Source organism: Narcine bancroftii, chromosome 2, assembly GCF_036971445.1.
Source record: "Narcine bancroftii isolate sNarBan1 chromosome 2, sNarBan1.hap1, whole genome shotgun sequence".
Taxonomy (NCBI): Eukaryota; Metazoa; Chordata; class Chondrichthyes; order Torpediniformes; family Narcinidae; genus Narcine; species Narcine bancroftii.
Genome location: NC_091470.1, coordinates 72264614 through 72277189, shown reverse-complemented (window position 1 = coordinate 72277189; position 12576 = coordinate 72264614). Strand labels below are relative to the sequence as shown.

Here is a 12576-nt window from a genome sequence, read left to right as displayed (position 1 = left end):
GAGAAATCTTTCAAAGTTGCATTCCAAGACCTTGATTACACATTTGACAGCATTGGACATTTTGCAGCATTACATCCAGGTACAGGATTTGCCATCAACATTGAACATCGCAGCACTTTCCTACAACTGTCTTTGTTCACATCCTCCACTGGTCTCTAGAGGTGCACCTAAATTAAAAAAAACATGGAGCTACTCTTTCCTCTTCAAGTTTCTGTGTCAACTTTATCTATAAATTTCCATCATCTATTGCAGCCAATAGCCAATGCTACTTCAGAGGATACAATGAACTTCAAGCTTCAACTTGAGTTAGCCACTCGAGAGACTGGTACTACTTATGAGTCAGCCAGCCCTTGAAGAACTCATTTTGAGGAAATGACCAGCAATAATATATTGCTGGCAGTTCAAAGTTGGCTACTGGCTGCATTTAAAAGAGATTCATTACACATTGCAGGTTGCATTTTGAGCCTCTCAAAATTATTTTTGTAAGTTCAAAACAATTTAACTTAGGCCATTATCCTTGTGAGACAATAAATTACTTTGTGAATGTACAGTATTAAGCATTATGAGCACAGGAGTCCACAGAGAATGTAAACAAATCTGTGTAATTTGAAGTAATATTTTGATTCATCTATTACTTAAAACTAGAAGGAAAAGGAAGAGAAACACCTTGAAATTACAAATAAAAATGACAAGATCTCATGGCAGAATGTTGTTTTCGTGGAGACTATATTATAATTATTACCATTTTGTTCACTATTTAGCATGCAATGCAATCAAATGTTTAATTTACAATTCAGTATGGTAACAGGCCCTTCTGGCCAACAAGTCCTCTCTACCCAAATATACCCATGTGACCAATTCACCTACTAACTCCACACATCTTTGATAGGTGAGGGAAAAGCAGAGTACCAAAGAATACCCACACTGGCATGGAGATAATATACAAACTCCTTACAGATAGTGTCGGATTCGACTCCTGGTCAATGGCGCTGTAATACCATTGCGCTAATTGCTATTTATAACCATGCCACCTCCAAATTTCAAACCAGTTTTCACAAGTTACAGAATAATCAATTCAAAGCATTATCCTTCACAAACACATACATGATACTTCTATTTGAAGGATGTTTTAAGCAATCTTTAATCATCCAAATGATTATATTCATGTCCATGTCCATGTGCAATTCTGAACAGAGTAATGTATTTGACATACATTTTCATTTGGTAAATTCACTGGATGAAATTGTCAGTGTCTTTACTTACAAATTAAAACTGTACCAGTGGAAAATTTGAATCTTCTTGACACTTCAATTAAGTAATCACCAAATAATTTATGTTTTCAGCAAATATTGTTATATGAACTGGAATTGTCAGATAAGCCTCTCAGCTGAAGAACTGTGTGTTGCTGCAACAACAGCTTAAGCCAAAGAAAATTTATAGCAAGACAATGAAAATATTCATATACAATTTGATAAGGGACCCCAATCACTCAGATCACAATGGCTTCTCACTACTATCTTAGTGTAGCAGTTAGAGAAGCAGGAAGCCCAGCACCTCTAAGTTCAAGAACAGTTTTTTTTCAATCAGGTTCTTGAATTTCCTTTTGTTACACTAAATCAGAGACTGTCCCAACACCACATTGTAACACCCTATATTTTCTTGGAATTATAGAAATCTAAAGCACAGAAGCAGGCCCTTTTGGCCCTTCTAGTCTGTGCCAAACCATTTTTTCGCCTAATCCCACTGACCTGCACACAGTCCAAAGCCCTCCCTATCTCTCCCATCCATGTAGTTGTCCAAACTCTTAAATGTTAAAATTGAGCCCATATTCACCACTTCAGCTGGCAGCTTGTTCCACACTCCCATCACTCTCTGTGTGAAGAGGTTTCCCCTCATGTTCCCCCTAAATTTTTCCCCTATCACTCTTAACCCATGTTCACCTACGCTCAGTGGAAAAAAGCCAATCTACATCTACTCTGTTTATTCCCCTCATAATTTTAAATACCTCTATCAAATCTCCCCTCATTCTTCTACACTCCTGAAGTCTGAGCAGCATCCTGTATTATGATCACTGGACCCAAAATGTTCCCCTACACATACTTCCATCACCTGTCCTGTCTCTTTCCCTAAATGGAGACAATATTGTATTCTCTCTAGTTGGTGCCTCTATATATTGATTTAGAAAATTTTCCTGAACAGATTTGACAAATTCCAAACCATCCAACCCTTTTATAGTAAGGGAGTCCAAGTCAATATGTGGAAAATTAAAATCCCCTACTATCAAAACTTATGTTTCCTGCACCAGTCTGTTATCTTTCTGTAGATTTGCTCCTCAAATTCTTGTTGTCTATTGGGTGATTTATAATACAACCCCATAAGTGTGGTCATACTTTTTACGTTCCTCAGCTCCACCCATATTGGCTCAGTAGACGATTCCTCTGGTGTATTCTGCCTGAGCACAGCTGTGATATTTTCCCTGATGAGCAATGCCACTCCTCCCCCTTTCATCCCTGCTCCTGTTCTATCACGTCTAAAGCAATGGAAGCCTGGAACTGAGTTTCCAGTCCTGCCCCTCCTGCAACCAAGTTTCACTAATGGCCTCAATGTCATAAATCCACATGCCAATCCATGCTCTAAGCTCACCTGCCTTTCCTACAATACTCCTTGCATTGAAATAGATGTACCTGAGAACATCACGCACAACCCATTGATTTCTAACTGTGCATACAATTTTCACATCATCTTTTCCCTCCTCAACTCCACTATCTGCTCTGGAACTCTGGTTGCCATCACCCCTGCAAATCTTGTTTAAATCCATCAAACTAACAAACCTTCCTGCAAGGATATTAGTTCCCCTCCAGCTGAGATGCAAACCATCCTGTTGAAACATGTCCCACCTTCCCTTGAGGAGAGCCCAATGATCCAGAAACCTGAACTCCTCCCTCCTGCATTATGTCTTTATTCATGTGTTAAATTTCATTATCTTCCTATTTCTAACCTCACTAGCACGTGGCATGGGTAGCAATCCTGAGATCAGAACCTTGGAGAGCCTGTCCTTCAACCTAGTGCCTAATTCCAGAACTCCCCTTGCAGGACCTCCTCACCTTTCCTACCCATGTCATTTGTCCCTGTATGGACTATGACATCTTGCACCATTGACTTAAAATATTTATTAGCCACCTATCTTTTGCATTTATTATCTATTTTTAATTTAATATTTCTGATCGTAATTTTTTTGAGTATCTTTTCAGCTGCGGTAAGAATTTCAGTGCTTCTGTACATTGTACTTATGTATATCACAGTAAACTCTCATTTCTCATCCCCAACAATGAGTTAGTGGAAGTTGTGATAGTGCAACATACATCTAATAGTATCCCCCCATCTATTAATTAACTGGATCTCAAATGTTTATGGAGAAAATTAAGATCTGATTAAATGGTGGAAGAACAGACCAACCTATTTATCTTAAACCTAAAGCAAGCAATTGCGGAAGTTGGAATTCCAAAATAAAATGCTGGATATACACAGCTGCATGACTAGCATCTGTGGAGTAATGCAGAGATACAGCATCAACATTTTAGACAGAGGCAAAGGGTTGATAGATGTGTTGTAGAAACTCAGCTGGTCCTGCAGAATCCATAGGAAGTTAAGCGTAACCAACACATTTTACTATAGAAGATTCCAATGGATGCTCCATGACCTGCTGTGTTTCTCCAGCACATCTGTGCATTGCACTCGACCTCAACCTCTGCAGACTTTCTTAGCACAGAAATGATTGTTTTTTTGAGTTAAGGCCCTGCATTAGAACTGGAAATGTCAACTATCCCTTTGCCTGAATGGTCCATTGGAACTGGAAATGTCAACCATCCCTTTGCCTGTCTGGCCCATTGGAACTGGAAATGTCAACCATCCCTCTGCCTGTCTGGCCCATTGGAACTGGAAATGTCAACCATCCCTTTGTCTGTCTGGCCCATTGGAACTGGGAATGTCAACCATCCCTCTGCCTGTCTGGCCCATTGGAACTGGAAATGTCAACCATCCCTTTGCCTGTCTGGCCCATTGGAACTGGAAATGTCAACCATCCCTCTGCCTGTCTGGCCCATTGGAACTGGAAATGTCAACCATCCCTTTGCCTGTCTGGCCCATTGGAACTGGAAATGTCAACCATCCCTCTGCCTGTCTGGCCCATTGGAACTGGAAATGTCAACCATCCCTTTGCCTGTCTGGCCCATTGGAACTGGAAATGTCAACCATCCCTCTGCCTGTCTGGCCCATTGGAACTGGAAATGCCAACCATCCCTCTGCCTGTCTGGCCCATTGGAACTGGAAATGTCAGCCATCCCTCTGCCTGTCTGGCCCATTGGAACTGGAAATATCAACCATCCCTCTGCCTGTCTAGCCCATTGGAACTGGAAATGTCAACCATTCCTTTGCCTGTTTGGCCCATTATGTTCCTCCAGCATCTCGTATTTTGCTGACATTTTAGATTGATCCCAATATACTTTGCCACTTTATCAGAAGGATTTTGATGAAAGAATGACATTAATAACTATGCTTTTACTCCACAGATAGTACCTGACATTTTGTGTTTTTGTACTCAACAGTGCTTTCAAAAGCAGATTTCTGAACTGTTCCATTGAGAGCAGATGCATTAACTCTATAAGTTTCAAATGAAAATGAAATTGCTGGGACCAGCATTTCAATAAAGGAATTTGCATAGCAATGAAACCACTTACTTGTCAGTACTGTATCTTTTAAATCATACTTAATAGCCAGTTGCAAGTCCATATTTATGATTATGTTCCACTTCATATACTTCAGAAGGAGGTCTGCTTATTACACCAATCATACCTAAATCTCTAAAAATCTCTAGTCTCTAGTATCAATCTCTAGTATCCCGATATCTTTATAACTGAAGGTATGCATTGTTTATTTCAGTTTAGTTCTTGTCATGGAAGCTCCTGGAGATCCAAAGTATTTGTCTGTGGAGTTTTTTAAGATTAGTACCATAGAATATTATGGCACAGAAGCAGGCCCCTTTAGCCCTTTTTGCTTGTGCCAAACCATTTTCCTGCCTAGTCCCAGTGACCTGTACCCAGTCCAAAGCCCTCCATACCTCTCCCAACATGTACCTGCCCAAATTCTTCTTTAATGTTAAAATTGAGTCTGCATTTACGACTTCAGCTGGCAACTTGTTCCACACTCCCACCATTCTCTGTGTAAACACAATGCTGAAGAAACTCAGCAGGTTAGTGTACTTTATAAAGATACATAACCAACATTTTGGGCTTGAGCCCTCCATCAATGTAGGAGTTAACACTACTTCAACACTGCTAAATCACTTTCTGCACCACTGATTCATTTTAGATTATGACCAACTCTGAATGTTTGTTATTATTCATGTTCCCTCTTCTTCATGTCATATTGTTCTCTTCCTATTTTTTTTTTGGCCTTTTGTTCCTGGGAAGCTGCAGCAAGTAGAACGTGAGATGGCTTTGCACATTGTTCTTGTGGATGTGATAGTAAACTTCATTTAAATTCATTCATTCAGACTCAGATTAATGACTTGAACCTGATGACCATGTAGAAGCATGGATTTATCCTGGAGACCAACAATCCCTTGTGTTTGGTTTAATTCCTGTTCGGATCTGTGTTTCAGCTGTGTATTTTCCAACTTCCTCTCTTCAGCTACAACCAAACCAAATCACTGATTGCACTGCGCTAACAGGCTACACAAATCATTTCTAGGATCACAAATTGATCTGCAAAAATGGACAAAATAGATGCAATTTAAAAAATCACCCAAAAAATTTATGGATAATGTTCGATAGTGAACAACATCTGAAAATAAACAAATCACCATAAATAGTGCTTAAAATTTGGCCCTGTACCAGAAAGCATTTGCTGGAGGAAAAGCCAAGACATGGGAATTAATACCTTCAACCAGATCATGTTAGTAAAAACCCAATGCGAGAAACTTAGCATACATAACCAACATTTCAGGCTTGAGCCCTTCATCAAAGTATGACAAAGTGCAGGCAGGTGCCCAAACAAAGTGGTGGGGGGGGGGGGGTGGGGTGAGAGGAGCAGGGTCCCACAGGCAGGAGGTAATAGGTGGATAACGGAGGGAGGGCACACTAGCAAGCAGGGAGAGGGGGGAAAGGCTCTGATGAGTGAATGGAGAGAAAAGGGGGTGGAGAGCTGGTGGAAAGAAGACAGAGGGAATGGGAAAGGAGGGAGGCTAGCAGAAACAGAAGTCAATGTTAAATAACCCACACTGCGATCTGAATTAAAGACCCAGGTATTGAACAAACTGTCATCCAAAAAGTGAATTCAGGAGAAAATCTTTACCCAGAATGTTTAATGAACTCCAAAGGGCATTTAAAGTTAAAAGATATCAACGTATTTAAGAGAGAGTGACATAAAAACTTGGAGAAAAGGTATAAAGGATTATGCTGAATGAGTTAGATGAGAGAGAATAGAGAGAGGACAAGTGGACCATAAATGCTGAAATTGTTGAGCCAAATGGCCATGTCTGAATTAATTCATGTAATTTTATGTACATTGGATCTTAGTTATCACCATCTTAAATATATGTCAGACTATTTAAGAATCCAATAAAACTGATGTCTCTCACCAAACATTGACTGCCTTTCCCTAGAATCAAAATTCTAGTAATTTGTGTTTTAAAAAAAATAATAAAACCTAATAGTCTTGAACTAACTCCAAAGTTTTGAATTTTAGAAGCATGTTTCAAAAGGCTACCTGCTGAGTTTATTTATATGAAGTTTGTGTGATGGCCACTTTAATCAAATGCTACCGCATTGCTCACTGGCATTCAAGAAATTGTATATCCAATGGTGATTGTTCACAGATTACTGCCCTTTGCCATTCAATAATCAAGGTGGAAATTCATTGTATGGTGAAGTCCAGGGCACTAGGGTATCAACCAAGAGAGAGAGTAGAAAAATCGAGAAGGCCAGTTGAGGGATTAGTATCCAATTTATGATAGGCTTTAAAAAGATCATGGTTCCCTTTTATTTGGAGAACATTAGTGGAATAGAAAAAAAATAGTGGAGTCAGCCGAAGTATGATGTTTAAACAACTCTCATTCCCTCATAGTACTGCACGAAACACATCTGGGCCTGGAATAATGTTCATGGTTTCTTGGCATAGCGTTGCTGTAGCCTTAATTTCACAGGCAACTATTTATCCAACTAATACACAATAAGAAATAAATCAAGCAATTTTCAGTTGGCTGAAACTGCTTATCTGACAGATAATAATGGAATGGAAGAAAAGGATCATCTTCCGTTAAAATGTGAAATTCAACTCTGGTTTGGAGCGGGGGATAAACCAAAACATTGAAATGGAAAACATTTTTATTGGAGATCAAATCCCTCATCTTTTTAAAGATGGATTCAGCGAGAAAAATGCTGTTGAATCGCAGAAGTGACTTGACTCACTGAAGATTATTGCTCTGTGAGTAATTAACCGAATGTTATTTGCTATTTATCTACACAAGCCTTTATTTTAATGTATTCATTCAGCAGATTTGGGCATAACTGGCAAGGCCAGCATTTATTAACCATGCCCTTATCACCACAGGAATGAAACTGCAGTTATCAGTTAACAATATCCATTGGTCTGGAGTAAGATAAAGGCCAAAACGTGGCAAGTATGGCAGACTTCTCCAACACTAACGCAAAGAAATGTTCTACTTAAGGTCTTTTCTGTAACAACCATAATGTGTGAAATGCAAATCGAAAACTGCCTACTACCTCAAAGCCACTGGCTCCCTTTCATTGGGAAATAAAATTGATGTACCACCAATGACTACAAAAGACTGAAGTTGAGCAAATTGATAGGGCTTTTATTTGCTATAGAATAAAGCTTGATGGTCGATGGTCCTGCACTGGAGAGAGGGCTGTGGAACAGACACCTTTATTTAGGAGCCTGTGGGAGGAGCCACAGGTACATTCAGCCAATGGGGATGCCCAAACAAATAAATATCTAAATACTGTGGTTTACCATATCCCCATTATTTAAATGATGAGTAAATCAAGAAGGGTGCACAAGGATTATTAAAACAACATTGTTTTGAGAAGCCAATTCTAGAAAGGGTAAAACGGTTATTGGGTAACTTCTTCTGCTTCAAGTTACCTGCGCAAAGTGGATAGAGGTGTTGAACCGCTCAGATATTGAAGAGGTTTTTTTCATTAGGTGCCTGAAAAATTGGGATAAAGTGCAAATATTTCTCTGAAACAACACAGCTGTTTTCAGAGGAACGAAAACAAGAGAAAGCAGTGTTAATAGTTCCAGAGGGAAGGGTGCAAAGATCATAAATATGGCAGAACATCCCAAAGAAATATTTCAATTCAAAAATTAACTTATTTCCTGGTAGTAATTCAAATCAAATGTTATATTCCTTTACATCATTGTAATTAATTCCTTAAATATTTCTGCAGATTTGTACAGGGGAATGTGACAGACTCCACATTCATTGAGCAAAGACAATTGCTAGAAAATGAATATGTGACATTTGCTACCATTTAAAGTGCTCTTTTTCTTTCAGCGTTTTAATTAGATCACTTCCTTACAGATCAGCTGTCTTTCGTCACGGATCTCTAATTTTAAACTTCTGCATTTTTCACCTATTTATTTTCCATGATTTTTTTGCCAGTTGCTTAAGGCTGCTGGTTGCCGTGCAGTGCTTTATTTGTCATTTTGTAACAAGTAAATTGAAAAGGAGTTGGTTTTGCAGCAGCAAGGTCGGCAAGAATGCTTTGGGATGGAAAACATCTTGAATTTTATCCTTTCAGTTTACACTGCCATCACGTTGTGCAACAATCTGCTCCATTCACTTGACTCCCTCACCAAGCCTGAGCAAAACAGATTTATATTCTGCTGTAGCTCTGTTCTGTCATACTCATTCAGGGAGATCAACTTGTGCTGCTGGAACATCACAATCAAAAGGGGGACCCATTCCCATTATATCCATGGGTAAATAAAAATAGATAGAAAGTTAATCCTACTTCCCAACTAATGGTTCAAGGTGAGACATAAAAGTCTGCAGAAGCTGTGATTGTAGTAAAAACACAGAAATGCTGGAGGAACTCAACATGTCTCGCATAGGAGGTAAAGATCTACCTGACATTTCAGGCCTAAACCCTTCTTCAAGAAATGAGTAAAAAGCACTTGAATTAAAAGGCTTGGGGAAAGAAAATATGAGGGGGAGAGGCCTAATGGAAACTGGAGAAGTCAATGTTAATACCATCTGGTTGGAGTGTTCCCGGATGGAATATGAGGTATTTTATCTCCATTTTGTGGGTCACCTCAGTCTGGCAGTGCAGGAGGCCATGGATAGACATGTCAGTAAGGGAATTGGGTGGGGAATTGAAAGGCATGGCCACTGTGAGATCCCCTCTATTGCGGCAAACAGAGCTGATGGGATAGCCATTCACAACCCTGTGCATTTTCATATGGTCTGAGGTAGTGCAGTTCCTGTATCATATAATGATTCATCCCAACAGGATACTGTCAGTGGTGCATCTGTAGTTGTTGAAGGATGCAAGTGACAAGTCACATTTCCTCAGGCTTCTAGAAGCTCTGGTACACTTTCTTAGCCATTGCGTAGACATGGATGGACTAAAACAAGACCATGGAGATGTTTACTCCCAGAAATTCCAGGTCTCTAAATGGATTTTTGGTCTTGCTGACAATGAGGGAGAGGATGTTGTCCTGATACCAAGACATGTCCCTTCATCTCCATCTATATTCTGACTTGTTGTTGTCAGAGATTTGCCTACAATGGTGTTGTCATCTGAAAATTTATAGTTGGAGTTCTGTTTGGCCATGCAATCGTGGGTGAACAGGGAGTATTCTAGGGGAGTGGATACATAGCTTGGAGGGCCCCTGGACAGACATGTGGAGTTGAGGATGATCAGAGAGGAAGTGTTGTCACAGATCATCTGATTGCAGCCTGCATAACGGGAGTCCTGATCCAATTACAGAGGAGGTGCTGAGGCCAAGGAAATGGAGTCTGGGGAAGAGTGGAGCTATTGCCTTGTTGTCCAGGTGTTTCAAGACTGAGGGAGATGGCATGTGCCTTGGACCTCTTGCTTGGTATGCAAATTGGTGTGGGTTGTGTGGTGCTGGGAGGTGGGGGTTATGGACCACCATATATATTCATGTAAAAGTCAAAATTTGGAGACCATTTTTTTAATGCTAAATTTCTGGGGTGACTATTACATAAGTACTACTTTTGAGGAGCTGAAATTCACACTAAAATCCAAAATACCCTATCAGTAACAGAAGTCCAAATGATCTCTGATGAATAAGGAACAATGAATTCAAGAATCCACGAATCAAAACACACGTCCTGCCATGTGGAAGGTTGGGACTGCGGTAAGTATGTGCGTCGTTGGAGGCTTTGGGAGTTCCGATGGGTCGGGACCAAGGTGAGAGTCCATGTTCAAGGTGCCTGGAGCTCTGATGGGTGCACGGCCAGGGCCGAGGTAGGTTTCCACATCGGAGGTGTCGAGAGCTCTGTTAGGCATGCTGCTGGGCTGAGGTGAGAGTCCACGTTCACGGCATCGGGAGCTCCAGTGGGCGGGCAGCCGGGGGCGGAGGTGCACATTCACGGGTGGGCGGGTAGCCAGGGGGGTGGAGGCGCGCATTCACAGATGGGCAGGGGTGGGCATTCACGGCTGATGCGTCGTGAGCTCCAACTTATGGGCAGCCGGGGCCAAGGTAAGAGACTGGAGTCGACTTATACACGAGATATGTGGAAAATTCAAGATTTCTTTGGCCAAATATAGGGGGTTGACCGTTACATGAGAATATATGGTATATTGACACCATGGAAAACTTGGTCTGTGATTCAATGAGCTCTCCATCAATTGTTTTAGCCACTGTCAAGTGGTTTGTCTAGTTTTATTCTTGTCATTCTTTGTAGCAGTTGAGTATACTCACACCTAGTATCCTATTATATTAGTCCAGATTTATTTAAATTCCCAAACCAAACCACTGCACAGCCATTGGGTTGTGTCCTGGCCAATAACCAGGATTAGTGATTACAAATCCAGTAATAAAAACATAATGTGACTGTATGCCAAATTATCAAAAGTATTTCAATTTTAGCAAGGCGAATGGGACAAAAAGCTTCATCTCACCATCAAAGTTAACTGACATGCAAGCCCTGTGGTCACTTTGTGTAAGGAAGAAAGGTCTACAGGAAAACATGATGAAAGAGATTAGCTAAAGATCGCCAATTTTGGTGGCAAAGTTTGCTTAGCAGTTAGCACAGTTTCATTACAGCACCAGTGATCTGGATTTGAATCTGCCACTGTCTGTAAGGATTTTGTATGTACTCCCGTGCCCACATGGGTTTCCTTCTGAAGCTCTGGTTTCCTCCCATGTTCCAAAGACTTGCAGGTTAGTAGATTAATTGTTCATGTAAGTGACTTTGGCCAGCCTGAAGGGCCTGTTACTGTGTTGTGTCTTTAAATTAAATTTTTAAAAATTTAGAGAACCATGGGTGGAAAAAAATGTTTATGCAGTAAATAGTAAAAAGCTGTCCTGTTTGCGCAGAATGCAAACTGCAATACTTCAAAGCTCCAGAGGCCATTCTCTTCAAGGCAACCCGACCTTTTGAGGGGGTTAGCTTAGATTCTAAAGGGCCGTTACCTTCCAACAACAAAAATGTATATTTTCTTACTGTAATTGATGAATATTCCAGGTTTCCCTTTGCGATACTCTGCCTGATGTCTCGTCAGCATCTGTCATTAAGTCACTTGACAGAATTTTCAGCATTTATGGTTTTCCCAATTACATTCATACCGATAGAGGCTCAGCATTCATGAGCGCTGAACTACGGCGAGCCCTGCTACGAAAGGGGATTGCCACCAGCCGTACCACGAGCTACAACCCACAGGGCAATGGGCGGGTTGAAAGGGCTAATGCTACAGTCTGGAAGACTGTTAATCTTGCTTTAAAAATGCATGGTTACCCTGTTACCATGTGGCAGGAGGTGCAGCCTGAGGCACTACATTCTATTCATTCTTTATTGTGTGCTGCAACAAATCAAACACCTCATGAACCTATGTTTGCCTTTCCTAGGAAATCAGGAACTGTGATGGACTGGCCAGACTGTTTATCTGATCCTGGAACCGTGCTGCTGAAGAGCCACACTCGGGCGTGTAAAACAGACCCCCCCTAGTCCAACCAGTTCAGCTACTGCATACTAACCCCAACTTTTTTTTTTCTTTGGCTTGGCTTCGCGGACGAAGATTTATGGAGGGGGTAAAAAGTCCACGTCAGCTGCAGGCTCGTTTGTGGCTGACAAGTCCGATGCGGGTCAGGCAGACACGATTGCAGCGGTTGCAAGGGAAAATTGGTTGGTTGGGGTTGGGTGTTGGGTTTTTCCTCCTTTGCCTTTTGTCAGTGAGGTGGGCTCTGCGGTCTTCTTCAAAGGAGGCTGCTGCCCGCCAAACTGTGAGGCGCCAAGATGCACGGTTTGAGGCGTTATCAGCCCACTGGCGGTGGTCAATGTGGCAGGCACCAAGAGATTTCTTT

General features: G+C 41.1%; 1 long non-coding RNA gene across 6 annotated transcripts in view; it reads right to left on the bottom strand.

The window, feature by feature from the left end:
* LOC138752378 (uncharacterized) overlaps positions 1 to 12576 on the bottom strand; it is a 98264-nt gene that overhangs the window by 69543 nt on the left and 16145 nt on the right. The gene's annotated exons all lie outside the window — the stretch shown is intronic.